Source organism: Scatophagus argus, chromosome 19 (genome assembly GCF_020382885.2).
Source record: "Scatophagus argus isolate fScaArg1 chromosome 19, fScaArg1.pri, whole genome shotgun sequence".
Lineage (NCBI taxonomy): Eukaryota > Metazoa > Chordata > Actinopteri > Scatophagidae > Scatophagus > Scatophagus argus.
This window is the reverse complement of record NC_058511.1, coordinates 9,781,616-9,796,868: the sequence shown is the minus strand read 5'-3', so window position 1 is coordinate 9,796,868 and position 15,253 is coordinate 9,781,616. Positions and strand designations below refer to the sequence as shown.

The 15,253-nt window shown below is 42.9% G+C and overlaps 1 protein-coding gene across 2 annotated transcripts in view; it reads left to right on the top strand.

Annotated features, from left to right (window-relative positions):
• Positions 1-12,067: 12,067 nt before the first annotated feature.
• The window catches only part of LOC124050516 (prospero homeobox protein 1-like), a 37,930-nt gene continuing 34,744 nt past the window's right edge, over positions 12,068-15,253 (top strand). The window contains exon 1 of one of the 2 annotated variants that reach the window (XM_046373136.1): positions 12,068-12,205. The gene's annotated coding sequence lies outside the window, so the exon portion shown is untranslated. Of the gene's footprint in view, positions 12,206-13,064; positions 13,318-15,253 lie in introns of those variants that run through there. The other variant, XM_046373137.1, reaches the window with a different exon arrangement.

The following is a 15,253-nucleotide window of genomic DNA, read 5'->3' as shown; positions in this document are numbered from 1 at the left end:
GTTTCTTACGTGATTACTGATTACTATGCACAAAAATTCTACCTATGAAGCACCTCTGAGTGGGAAAACTGTTCATATTTCATCAAAATGTCTTTGATTTCTGCTAGACACACACACACACACACATTTGCCCCTTCACACACTGCGCTCTGTCCTGTCCGTTTCCTTGCTTGGAGATGAGTGAGAGTGTTTGTATGAAATATTAACAGGCCATTTGCTCCTCTGCTCCTCTGTTTGAGAGCTGGATGCTGGCCCTGTGTCTCTGGTCCCTCTTTGAGGCCATCTGTTGGGTACGGGCACCAGGGAGGTTTCCGGGAGGGGGCCCTGTCACCCAGGCAGGCCGGCCCAGAAAGCAGCACCGCCCTGGGGATCGATACACCCGACCTGCTGGGTGACGGCGCATCAAAGCTCTCCAACCTGCCATATCACTGTACATGTTATAAGGGCCACTGATATGTAAACGCTGCTGCTTACCATGAGCCCCTTGGGTAGCCGCCGCAGTCTTTGTACCACTTCTGAGGGGATGTTTTCAGTGCAGTTTATGTGCTATTTATGTAAACCTTTGTAGACCGACAGCTTTGGTCACAGAGCCCTTGACAAAATGCCCAGGATCCCTTTGGAGAGGTTTCCTTTTAAGGCGGCTTCCCTTGTTTGAAAAACTACTTAGCAGATCATTTTTTAAATTCGCTCCCAATTTTTATCTATTTTAAGTTTAAATTAACAGTTCATTTTAAAGTTATAGTGGGATTGTGGCGAGCTTGATATGTTTGAAAATGCACTCCTCAGGGTTAGCACACAGTATGTTTAACTGGCATTAAATTAAAAACTAATCACAAAGGCGTGTTGATTATAGTCACTGTCTTTTCTTCCCATAATAATTGTTACTGTAATTGTAGCATTTCAAAGAGACAGTTCCATCTCAAATATGCTTTGGACGAGTATATACAATCTGTGTGTGTGTGTGTGTGTGTGTGTGTGTTGACATTTGATGTCCTTGTTTTGGGTAATGGATTTGTCCCTGGCAGAGAGATGGGCTGGGCCAGAGGCAGTCTTATGAGGCCCCTGGGTTAAGGAGGCTGCATTAGCCCACTGCTAACTGATTACTGATCAGACAGCTGGTGCACACACACATACACACACACACGCAAAGATACGCCTGTGTGCATACATATGTGCAAACACACACGTACATGCATGCATGCATGTGCACATGCGCTGACAACTGCGCTATTATCATAATTAAATGCTCCTGAAATTAAAACGCACTAACGTAAATGGTCCGACACAAACTATGAAAAGTAATTTTACGAGGCTTTAAGAAGCTCTGGTGTTATTTCTTTTTTTTAGCAATGCTGGTAAAACAGATTTTTTGTTGATGTAGTAATTATTTACTTATTCTAACTGGCATTAAATGCATTGCATGACCTAAATAAGCTCTATATAAAGCACAGCAGAAGGATACAACACAGAGCAAAGATTAGATTTGTAATATAAAGTGATGGATTAGCATTAGCACGGGAGTATCATCATTACACTCATCTGCATTCCAGACCAACACTGGCCTTCTCTCAACCAGAGAAATCACACACACACAAAACCAGAACTTGTTCTAGCCGTATAGCATGCCCACACACACACGCACATGCACACACACACACACGCATACACACACGTCTTGGCCCTTCTATGGTTGGCTGGTGTGTGCCAGGACACCAGTGCCATGAGTGTCCATGTGTGACGCTGGCAGCACCTGGGGCCTCACAATAAAACTACAGCCATCATCAGAGGTCTTATTCACAGACCAGCACACCGTTACCTCTCAAACACGAGGAGCGCCGGCTATGATCCTCTGCATTCAAACAACATCTGATCTTCTCTTCACCGACAGTAAAATCACACCTGATGATTTATTTTCAGGTCAAGAAATGCAGAATCTAAAATCTGACTTTGCTTGAACATTTGGCCCGTTCTGTTTTGGACTTTGGATGGTCAGTGTTTTGGCTTTGGAGCCAAGGATTTGCAAAACTCTTTATCCAGAAAGACAGCATCCCACAAACTGCTGCACACTGCAAACTACATTAAAGAGGCTGTGTAGCCGAAGCACTAAAGCCACAAATGGCTCATGGAAGTGTGACACAACAGAGGAGAAAAGATTTGATAGTGTGTTAATGGATGATTTTAGTGTCGGATTACACCCCATGGGAGCAGCTATACTCTATAGTGTATGCTCACAATAAGGCTCTCTCTCTGTCTCTCTCTCTCTCTCTGACTCACTCACACACACACACACACACACATATTTAGTTGCAAAAAATGGAATACAATTTTTCAAATTTGGATTGGATTAATTTCTAAAGAGATTTACATTACTGTGTGTCAAGGTTTGCCTAGCAGAGTGGGAGGGAGAAATACTGAATCTGTCTGCATATGCGTGTGTGTGTGTGTGTGTGAGAGAGAGAGAGAGAGAGAGAGAGCACACATGTAATAGTTAAATCAGCAAACTGAGGTGTTAACATCATTATTGCACATTTCCTCCCATGAAATAAAGCATTGTTTCTTCTGTTGCCATCACGATGGGAATACCATAATCCCAGATTAAAAGGGATGGGTTAGTGGACACACAGCCACACACAATAAGCCTTTTGTGTTTGTGTGTTTGCGTGTGTGCATGTGTGCGAATGTGTTATGTGTGTGTAAAGCGTTATTGTTTACTGTATAGCTGAAACACCTGCGGGAGGGGGAGGAACATTCTCATGCGTGCACTTTTGCAATATGCAGCTCTTTATTCAGTGTGTTCACGTGGTCGCGAAACAGCAACAGAAGTGTACATGGTGTGGTAATAAAATGATTTGGGTCATGAGAGACCTAAAAGTTGTCACATTTCAATGTGTCGTTTTTTCATGACTTGAATATTCCTGCCAGGACAGCCTACAGATACTCTGATAACTGTCCAGAGACTGAGCAGTTCCAGTATTATCCTCCACATCCGCTCCATATGATAGAGATCTTACTTAAGCGGGTCTGTATGGGGTCTCCCTGGCCATGCGCAGGGGCGAAGGCCCTCGCTAAAACTCTCATAGTTCTTGATCAGTCATGCAAGAGAATCTGTGGGTCACGGAGCAGGCTGGAAAAAAGCAGCTCACAAGTTGCTCGCTGTGACAGATGTCCCCTGGAAGATTTCTCCATCTCACTCACCCCGCCTCCTCCCATCCTCTCCACCTCTGCCACCCATCCCTCCCACCCAGCCTCTTTCAGCGCCTCTAAGCTGGGAGAGAGCAGCGAGAGGTGATCCCGGTCTGCTTAACCTACTTCCCAAGACCTTGCTCTTACTGCAAAATGGCCATCAGTGTGAGTGTGTGTGTGTGTGTTTATTCATCAGATAAACTCAAGTCTGAGCGCCTGTAAAATCACTCCTGCAACTCTGACAGACATGTCAGTGTGGAGTAACATAAAGTGTGTGATGGAAAGCACTTATAGCGAGCTTTTCCCACTGATCTCAGGGAGGTGAATGTTTTAATTTGTGTTTTTGATCTGAGTTATGAATTGTTTTCCCCAGTCTGTTATTGTTCAAGACAGGTTAACACAGGGTCTCCCAGCCAGGCTTCATCATGCTTTGTTGGTGCAGTTGATCTTTCTAACTATTGGTTCATCATTTATTGTTTTGTACTGTCTACATATCATCATTGTCTGGTTCCAACATTTCTTTGTATTATGTGACAGGAAATTAACTTGAGGTTTTGGTTGGCAAAACAAGCAATCTGAAGACATCAACTTGGGCATTAGCAAAATTGTTATGGTCACATTTGACAATTTCCTGATATTTTACAGGACCATTAAATGAGGCTATTCAGACTGACTGGTGGTGAAAACAACTGTTAGATGCTCTTATGATGTTCACCACCGTCTGTATTTTCCCTTGTTTTTCCCTTGTTGTTTCTGGTATGAAATTCTTTTTGTCTAAAGAAAATCTGAAAAAGGAGGTTTTGTCTTTTCTCTGTCCGCACCTTTAAGACAGTGTGAGCCAAAAAACAGTTTAGAAGCCCATTGTTAACTGAACAGTATTTTGAACAGTACTTATATAATTATTTTGTTATGTAATGACACACAGTGTCATTGAAGCATTACAATAGTTCAAACAGACAGAAAAGAACCTTTAAATGGCGACTCAATAAAAATCAGTACAGACAGAATGTACTTAAAACCCTTTTCGTATTTCAGTGCAGTATTTAGGTGTGTATTATTGCATGGGTTTACCCTCCGCTGCATACGGAGCACACAGCTACACAAAACTGCATCAAGCATCATTTCAAGAAATAAAATGGGTTGCATCATGTGCAATAAATGCCTCATCTATGGTATGTAGAAGCAAGTTCAGATCTGAAAAGCTGAAGTCTTCTCGTCTCCACTAAGACACAGCGTCCCGGTCACAAAGGTTGGATTAGGGACCTTGCAGTGACTAACTCTTCCGTGTCATTTGCTGTGACACAAAGATCAATCAGTCAGATGAAGGGAGGGAGTCTTTAGATAAAGAGAAATTAAACAGAGGGAGGGAGCAGCGAAGGGAGGAGGGGGTCTCTTAAATAAAGAGAAATTAAACAGATGAAGGGAATGGTGTCTTTAAATACCGCTCAGCCACTGTACAGCCTCCCTCATCCTTTAATGTAATGAGAAGAGGCGGAATAAAAGGCTTGGCCCTAGGATGAAAAGGTGATGGCGTTTTTTTTTTTATTCTTCTTTTTTTTCCTGAGTGGTGAAAGCCTTATCCTAATGTAGATTAGATGTTAAATCTGACAGAAGGATGAAGCTTTGGTTAGAGTTCACCTCATTTCACTTGGCCTGGCCGAGGCTGATGGGAGATTGTATGGCGCTCCGACGAAGACGAAAAGTAAAAAGAAGACAAAAAAAGAACCAAAACAAAACGTATGTGTGCAATATGACTTGTAACTCTTAAACCGTCTTATGAATGCATGGGCTTTTGTGTGAAAAACTGGGGTTTTAATATGTCACAGCATGTAACACACATGAACATGCACGCACACACACACACACACATTCTTTGAAGTGTATCACAATGTCTGGTCTTGTCTGCTCGTCTCCCCTGCACTGAATTTGAGGATGAATATCATTTGTTGGTCAAGCAGGTCATTAGTGAGTGACAGAGAAGAAAAAATCTCTGTGTTTGTGTGTGTGTCTCTGTGTGTGTGTGTGTGTGTGTGTGTGTGTGTGTGTGTTTTCTCTGTAATAATAATCCCTATGAAATCCAGATTTCTCAATCTAGTAGCTCAAGCTGACACTTTAAATAAAATCATTCTAATCCCACATGGTAAGAGAAATGAAAATGAGGAGATTAACATGGAGGGAGGTGGGAGGGGTGAGTTGGGGGGGGTCACCCCTCTTTCTCTCTGTCTCTCTCTCTCATCCTTGAACCCCTGTTGCTTCCTTCACTGAGACTGTCCTCTTTCCATAATACTCAGGGTGAAAGCACTAATGGCAGGTGAGGTTTTAGCCCTCGATTTTATTTTTTGTGCAGGGAATATTTAGATGGTGTCTGCTGGGATAGGTGTGTGTGTGTGTTCCACCACGGGGGAAACAATACTTGGACACTGGCAGGACCACTGATCCAATCAGATGATGGGGAATGATCTCTCTTTCTTTCTCTTGCATATGCACACTCCCCCTGAAAGCACACACACACACACGGACACTTTGTTTTTAAAGTATTTTGTATTCACACTACGAGCAACAGATGCTCTTTACCGGTTGCAATTAAGACACATGACCGATCGTATCCTCGACCCCAGACATACTTTTGAAAACATTGAAAAGATTCTTGAAGGTAAAAACATGCTTCGATTGACTGACTGAACACAGTGGATGACAAACAGGTACACTGGAATTAGATTTGTGTGTAATGGTAGTTCTTACTTGACACAACAGAACTGGACATCAGAAACCATTTTCTTTTCTAATACATTCTGCAATTTACAAGAAAAAGGAGAGAAAGGAAAACAGCTAAAACTGGATTAAATCGAGAAAATCGAAAAATAAACACTAAAAAGAGAAGAGCTAGACTCTAGAAGAACTTTGCATGTTTTTCAGTGCAGCATTCACAAAAATGATGACTTCAACAGGCATTTTCCACATTTTTGACACAGATATTTGAGATGAGATATGAACTGAAAAGCATAACAACAAAATTCATTCTGACAAGCTGAGTTCTCTCAGGAGTTTTTTGGACCAAAGCCAAATGCTAAAAGGGACATCGCTGTTGAGTTTATCAGAGGTATTATTGTGGCACCAGATGACAAAAATGAAGTGCCTTAAAGTAAGTGTAATGAACCACAAACTCTGTAAGACATGAAATTAGGATGATGGCTACATGTAACTATTTCACTGACACATTCTGTGGCCAACCTGTAAATCAGGTCTTCCCCGAGACAGCCACTAGTATTGCTGATGTTTGACAAATACCCCATTACTCATAAAGAGCACAGCACGAGGTCCTTATTTTGGTTGGTGAACACTTCACAGTCACTGTTTTTACTGCTTAATCCAGCTCTTGTCCTCATCCTTCCTGTTTCCTCCTCTTTTTATCTCTCCATCTCTACCTCTCTGCGTCGACCTTCCTCCGCTCTCTCTTGCTCCATCACCTCACCTCCATCCCGGTTTTTCATTTAATTTCCCTCCAATGCTGTATTTCTCTCCTCGCTTTTTTTGTTAACCCTCTCCCACACACACTTTATCTCCATATGATTCATTTGCCCTTTATCGCTCTGTCACAATCTCTCCCTCCACCCACCCCCTCTATATCCATCTCTTAAGCACATCCTTTTTTCTCCTTCTCTCCTCCATCTCCACCACCATCCCTTCCTTTTAAAGGATAATCTTCAGCTAAGTGGACAGCACTTCACTCTCTCTCGTTCCCTCTTAAGTGACCATCTGATAATCTCAGGATTCTCTGTTGAACCCCCACACAGAGGGAGAGTGGACAGATCAGAAAGCCCAGAATGGAAGTCCTAAACTGGGTCAAGAAAAGGCCACTGCCTGGGTCCTCTGGGGCTGATGGGGACCAGAGTGGGATGGAGAAAAGACTGATGCCAAACAAAGTTGGAGAGGGATCATCAGAGCAGATGGACATCATCTCTCTGTCCTTTTATCTATCCTGTTCTCTCTCTTCAAGGCTGCAGGGCCTCGACTTTGAGATGGAAATGAAATAAAGAAAATAAGGACTGTTTGTATAGAGTGCAGATCAAAGGACATCACTTGGCTGAAACGGGGATTTGTTGCAGTTTTTCCCTATGCAGACATGCAAAAGTGTCTAAAAAGAGGGAGGGAAGATGCATTCAGGTTGTTGGTGTAGGTTAAAGGATGGGATACTGTATGCACATGCACACACACACACACACACACACACACACACATGTAGGCATCATGCTGATTGTACAAGATTCATCAAGCCTCCTTACTGGAGAGAAAAGAAGCCCTGAGTCAGGTTACACACGCGAGACTTGTTTTTTCTTTTTTTTTCCGCTGTCCTCTTTACGGGTCAGCGGGTGAATAAAGCCACTGTCACTTTCCTTTGGGAGGCGTCAGTGACAGGCAGGCTGACTACGATAAACTTCCGCACAGGAAGAGGAGATTCCTGCAAGGAAAAGGCCAGGAGGATCAGGAACGGCCCCGGGCATCACTTGTCCTCTGGCTTAGCTAAAAACACTGAAAACAGCACAGTGTGTGTGTGTGTGTGTGTGTGTGTGTGTGTGTGTGTGGTATGAGCGGCAAGTTGATGGGAATAAGTAACGTCACCGTGTCATTGAAACACAACAACTGAACTGTAGAACTGTGATACTAAAACTAACTTTTGAAGCTGTAACGTGAATGAAACAATACAATGAAAAGTAAAATCAGATTTGATAGTTTCCTTTTGACTTTATTGAATAATTACTTTATGTCAGGGTTAGAAGCAGTAACCTGCTCCATTAATAAAATTAAACAACCTGTGGACATTTTTTAAGGAGTGAACTTTTGTTGTTCGAGAATTAAAAGTTATTTGTCTTCTTCTTCTTCACTACATTAATGGTGCCCATCTCTTCTGAATGATAACACTTGAGTCTACTATCAAAAAGTCTAAACGTAATGCACAAACATGTTGATGAGACCAACGGCGCATCTCAAATGGCTGAATTTCAAAGATGCAAGAAGCCGATGGACCGTTGCGATCTTTCACGTTCAACACGTTCACGTTCAAGTCCCCCACATGGAGATTTTTCAAGGATGCCTGTGTATCCTCAGCACATTCAAAGTACCCACAATCCCATGTGCATAATGCTTTGCCAGTTTTCCAGTTTTTGGCATCGCAGACAGCGCAACATGCATTAAGGACACCCAACTTACAAGGACCTGTCGTACTAAGGAAGCATCCTTGGCTCTACAGCCAGATATGCAGCAAATGGCAAATTACAGCACAGCGCTTTTAAAGTAAGTGCAGCAGGACTGGTCTTAACTGAAGTATCCAGTATATTCTGGTCATTCTGGCACTGCTCCCTACTCTGGGCCTGACAACAACAACCACCTCCTAGCATCCAAAGCTCCTGTGCTAGCGCTCTTCTCAATTAACTGCACATCTAATTCAGCTAACTAGCAGCTGTAATTGGCAGCAGTCAGGGAGAAAAGGTCAGTGTTGAAACCATCCCTGATGCTTTCATCCTGGCTGTAACAACAAGGCGCAGAGCACCCAAAGTGTGAGGGTTTTGGTTCTTTGACACCTAAGACTCTTCTCATCGACTATAGGTTTAGTCTGGCATCCCTAAACTACAGACAAACCCAAAAACAAACATACTTAAGCCCAGTGAAGTTTTAGAGGACTTATCCTCTACACCGGATTTTTCCTTCATCCCACAGGTACTTTCCTTGCTGTGCAAAACCCAAACTGCACCTCGAGACATAAACGGCCCACCTCAGAACATTTATAGGACGGAGGAGGGGACATTATTCTTAGAGCAGTTATTCATACCAACGGAATAAAAGAGACAGCATCCTATTATGGGACTCTCCCGTGTCCTAACACTGAATCTCGGCACAGGTGGCACTTGTGGCTCATTTATAGCCAGGTTAGCCCATTGTTGAGGCATGGAGCTGTGGTGTTGTACACACACACACACACACACACAACATACAGTACATGCACTATATTCAACGACTGTAAGATGCTACATATAGGTGTTTAAATTGGAGATTATGCCATTGTGTCTCTTCTAGGAACTACCCAGTCATTTTGTGTGTCTGTTGGCTAAAGCCTGTGTGTGTGTGTGTGTGTGTGTGTGTGTGTGTGTGTGTGTGTGTGTGTGTGTGTGTGTGTGTGTCAGAGAGAGAGAGAGCTATTTGCCAAAACACAATTCTGAAATATTTGAGTTTTTTGTGGTTATATATCATGGTCCTGACCAGTATGTATAAGCCAATTTTCAATATGACTGTGTGTTGCAGTAATGAAATAATGACATGCAGTGTACGATTGCTCATATGTGCTTGTATGAGTGAGTGAATATAACAGATCTTTCATCTCTACAACAATGATGCCACAAATAGGCACATGCCTCACTATTCTTGTCCTTTCAAGGCTCCTCTGGTGTTCTGTTGGATGTACCCAGACATACAAAAGGTTAGGGAGAGATTTGTGTGTGTGTGTGTGTGTGTGTGCGAGAGAGAGAGAGAGAGTGAGTGAGAGAGAGAGAGGGAGACAAAGTGTGCATGTGCATGTCCACATGCAAATATATATTTGTATGTGCGTGTAGGTAACTAAAGGAGAAATTTTGTTCCAAAATTAAAATTCCAACATCTAAAACTTGTCTCATTAAACAAAGTGGCTTTTCAAATTAAAACACACTGTTGCATACCACTGAATTTATTGGCAATTCTGAGACTTTTAAATTTAATTTTTAGAGGAGGTAATCATTTGTGTGGTGTGCATGCCAAGCAACACAAAGTGGGTTTTGTCTGTAATAAGACCTTCAAGTGAAATGCCAAGAACCAAACCCTGAGCTGGACTGTTTGCTTAGCTTCTCCCTCTGCAGCAGTAAAAATCAAGGGAAATAATCAACAGATAACATAACGCTCCATGCATTCTTTATTCTTTGTTCACTTTTATGTCTCTGCTGGGTGGTGAGGGGAGGTTAATGCTCTATTATGAACCTGTACATTTGGGCTGGCAGTAAAATCATCTCCTTTTCTTTCCAGAAACATTATACTTCCTCCAGAGGGGGTCATGACGGAAAGTGGGCCTTCTCAGCCAAAGTCGTCACACCCTGAGGTAAATGGAGCGGACTGAGCTGATTGGTTCAGAGCACCTGAACCAAGCGGCACACGACAGGATGAGGGTGTCGGCATCCTCCCGTTAAACGCTTGCTTCCTGCTGTTTTGCTGTTCTCTTTCTCCTTTTTTCTTTCTCTCATCCCATTTTTCAAGCAGGAAGTCGTTGGAATGGAAAAAAATAATTAAATGAAGATGGAGAAGGGGTTGTGCGTTTGTCTAAACAATCCGAGCCCTGCCCAAAACGTCCACCGCAACAGCTAAAAATTCCTAAAGACAAATGTTAGTTCGAAGAGGAGGAGGAGGGACAGTGGTAGGGATGGGGAGAGAGAGATGAGTTGGAGGAAGGGAGGAAGAGGAGGGGAGATGAGGGCACGGGGGGGGGGTCTTCTCTAGGGTCGTGCTCGGAGGGCGTCGGGCAGCACGAGAGGCAGGATGTTATGGTTTATTCAGCCCAGGAGTGGGGGCGACGTGGACAAGGTGTGCCTTGCCCTCAGCACCAGCCTCAGCGTGATTTATAGCAGCGCTGGCAGACGCCTCTGTCCACGGGGAAGTCTTTGAAAATGCCGGGAGTAATTTGCATGAATGTAGGCCTGTAGTGCATATACACAGTATGTGCTTGAGTGTGGAGCTTTTTTATCTGTGTGTGCATTCACTTGAGTACATGAGCACATTATAGGGAGCTGGTTTTTAACCTGTGGTTGAAGCATGCTCATGCATGGCACAACAGAGGATAGATGGCCAGACTGTTCTGATTAATTACAAGCTACACTCAAACGTTACAAGCTACTGTATATGAAAACGTCTGGATCCTTCAGGCCAGGGCTGCCGAAAATAATCACTTTGGCCCACGAGATGTTTCTAGCAAAAAGAAAATAAAAAATTATATACATTTATACTGTTTAAGTCTCTTCAAATGTGTAGGATCCCTAATAATTTTTTGTAATGTGAGTATGGCAAGTAGAGGGACACTCTGTGCAGGAAATCAGTCAATTAAGGGAACTTGTGTACTAGTATCATTTCACAATACATTAAGTGTTTACGTGGCCCACCGTTAACTTTTAGTGTTGGCCATGCAAAAGTATTATAGCTAAAGGTAGGCAGTTTGGCATTTTGAACTCATTAAACTCGGTCCACTGTGTGTGATTTTGTGACATCTAGTGGAGAAGTTTCAGACTGCAACCAACTATGCACCCCTCGCATCACCTTTACAGCTGCCACTAAAAATGTGAAATAAATCTACTAGTGGAGCAAAAGTATTTCCCTCTAAAATGTAGCAGGGTATAACTATGAAGTAATAACTATAAAGTAAAAGTACTTTAAAGTATTATAAAATGGAAATATTTAAGTATAGTACAAGTACGGTCATTTTTCAGTTTGATGGAGCTAGAGTTTTCACTATCAAGCAACAAGTTACCGGGAAATAACACTCATCTCAATCAACATGCATGTTTGTCTGAGCCTCTGTGTGTTTACAGGCCAATTATAACAGAGCTACACTCCTCCTGACCTCCGCTGAGGCGGCAGAATCTCCTCCGGTGCGAAAGGTCAGCGAGAGGTCAAGAGAGGTCACCAGTGAAAGCCCCCTCTATGTGTGTGTGTGTGTGTGTGTGTGTGTGTGTAGACGGCCTGCTGGGTGCCAGGCCCCAGCATCCACACTGGGGGTCAAAGGTTACACAGATACATAAACCAGACAAAAGGGTGCCAACAGGTACAAGATGTGTGAATGTCCCGTGCTGTAACAGGAGAAGACTGTTGGAGCGAGCTAAACTTATAGCTGGAGACTAATGTGTGTGGTGAGAGAGGCACTTTAAGCTACTTAAGCCTTGTACATGTCACTTCATACCCTATAGACGCCTCTCTTTATCGTATTTGGGAGAAGTGCAGAAGGACTGAAGCACAGGTAGGCTAACTGGTCACTAATTACTCTTAATTGCCTCAAGTCGCCTGAGAAAGCCAGAGAGTCAGTGTGTGTGTGTGCTGTTAAACAACCATATAGTCGTAGAAGCTATTAAATTCTCATTAACCTGCGATTTATTTGAAGCCCGCCCTCCCCTACCCCCGTCCATCATATCCCTAATGTATTTTCCGTGAGGGTTTTTTTTTTCCTTCAGATTTAATTTAGCTACTCTTTGATTTTACGACCCGCCTCTGTTATTGTAGGATATCTTCTCCTTTCCTTGTAATTTTATTTTATGGCATGGAGTGAGTCGAGTACAATACGCCCCCCGGGGAGGACCACTTACCTCCACGCCAACAAATATAATTACCGCTGATCAGAGGAGCGAAAACAGACCGCCGCTTATCTGCCACAGCCCGTGTTTTTTTTTTTCCTTTTTTCCCTAAGCAGTATAGTCGCACTAGAATTTGGAGTTTTAAAAAGGTAAAACGCAGAGAGCGGCATCTTGTTAAGTGGTAAAGAGTTTGTTACCACACTCCCTTAAAAAATGTGGAAATTCAGGTTGTTCTCTTTTAAAATCAAACTCTATTGACCACAGAAAATCATTTAAGACACTAAATGAATCGTCGAAAATGGTCCTTAAATTCGGCTTTGATTACGTAGCAAAAAATAACGGTCATTGTTATTCAATTTCAACTTTATTAACAGCTAACCCGTTATTTCCTGAAGTGTCTGTCAAAATAGCCGACAGCGTGGGGCGGTAGCGAGCAGTGTTGGGCAAAAACAAAAAGTTGATCCACGTGTCAAACAATCTATTCAAGCTAATTTTGATGTATGCCGGATGTATCCTACCGATGACGCACACATTTTCAAAACGTAACTAAGGTCTGTTCTACAAAAGTTGCAGCCCAAGAGAGGCCGTATTAAAATTGTCAGATTATTGAAGGGAGTTTGGATTGGATTTTAACATCGCCTTAAAACGCACTGAAAGCACACGGAGAACCAGCTGTGACCGCGGCCTTGTCGTTAATGAAACAGGCTAAGTTACCGCCAGAAGTAAACAGCTAAAGTCCTTTCGTGTTTACCAAGTAAAGTCCTCTGCTCCATGTTGACAGGTGAGAGTTCATAGGAGCAAAGTTGGTCCCCCTCTCAATGGAGCTGCCAGCTTGACTGTGTAACCCCCAAGAAATGGCGAGTGTGTGTGTGTCAGACAGAGGCAGAGATAAACAGTGAGAGTTGCTGAGGGGGCTCTTTGACTTTGAGCGCATAAGCCCTTATTTCATGGTGCCATTGTTTGTTTTAAGGACGTCAGGCTTAATACAGTTCCAGGCGATTTCCCAGCGTCTGTCCGCCCAGCACCTCCAAGGCGCTCCGCGTGTGTTTGTGCGCGTGCTCACACGTGCGAGCGCGCGCCCTTCATTCCTGTTGACTCCAGCCGAACCCCCTCTGAAAGGCGGTGATTTTTTTTGGTGTGTGTGTGTATACAAGGTTGTTCGTAAGACACAGCGAATTAAATCAGATTTTTCCAGAATGTGCTGCGTTATCTCCTGCGTCGGAAATGTCAAATATGTAGCTAATTTCGAGGATTTTACACATGGCTAAGACTAATTACGTTGTTTAGAGCATATCTGTGGTTTTAATGAGTTTGACTGCAGCCATATTTCCATCAGCCTCACTGAGCAGGATGCTTTTAATTGCCTATTATTTCCAGTGCAGGAAGACATTGAGCCTTACTTAATGTTAGAGCAAACAGTTGTTTTTATCACATGTTGAAAACAGAGTTTTGTGTTGCAATACTCGGAATGTGAAGGCTGTGTGTGTGTGTGTTAGCCGTAAAAAAAAAAAAATCAGAGAGTGTGTGGTGGTGAATAAATGTGTGTTTTTATATATAAGAGTGTAGAAATTCGTGTGTGTTTCATAAATGTGCTCCATTCCGCAGATATTGTTATTGATTATTTATCATAAGGTTACTTAGTGTTCGTTTCTGTTCCCTTTTTCACTGTCACATTCCCTTGTTTTACATTGTGTCATACATTTGCTTCTTCTGCAACAATAGTCAATACCCATTCATGCAAGTAAAGCATAGCTGAGCGTGTGTGTGTGTGTGTGTGTGTGTGCATGCTGTATGTCCCACTGAATGCGTAAAACAGGCCACAGAGGATGAGCAACCTCCCTCTCTCTCTTTCGCTCACACACACACACACACACACACACGCCTCCATAATCACCACTACTTGTAGCCTAGAAAGAGGGATGTGGGTCATCGGGGGCCACGTTGTGCCAGCTATCAGTCCGATAGCAGCCAAGAAGTAATATCGTTAATAATAACATCTATGTAAATTTCTGTATTTTTTACTGCAGGCGTTACTTGCGTCGCGTTCAGGTCAGGCTTCCTCCTTTATTTTCTCGAAGTGGGTTTAGGTTTTGCCTTTGATAACAAGAACAGGTGTGATGCATATTTTCCTCCAGCATTCTGATCTTTGATGGGGAAAGCTGAATACATTAAGTGCTGGACGTGAGGCCCAACAAGGACTGTAGAGGCTCTGAGAGTCAGACGCCTACTCACTTATTAAACTCGGACAAATCCTGTATCCTCATCTCCTCTCCTCTGCTCTCCTCTCCTCTCCTCTGTCCTGTCTCCTAAACCTTTTTATTCAGGGACCCGGAGACCTCTCCGGAACAAAACAGCTTTTAGCGCTACCATTTCTCTCTGCTTATGTTTTCGCAAATAGCTCTCTCTCTCTCTCTCTCTCTCTCTCTCCCTCTGTGTGTGTGTGTGTGTGTCCGTCTCTCTCATTTTTCTAAAAAAAACTGTCTGTGAAAAGAAATGGAGCTGTTGTAGGAGCTCGTCAAGTCATCATCTGATTAATGCCGTTTTATAACCACTGCTGTTTCTTCTTCTAAATTATACTCATCCTCCGTAATATTAATTAAGATAACTTAAATTAAGTTTGAGGCAGAACCTCCAACTTTCTCAAAAAATAAGACAAAAGACAACGAACCCAGTCGTCATAATAATAATAATGATAATAATAATATTAACAGAGAGAT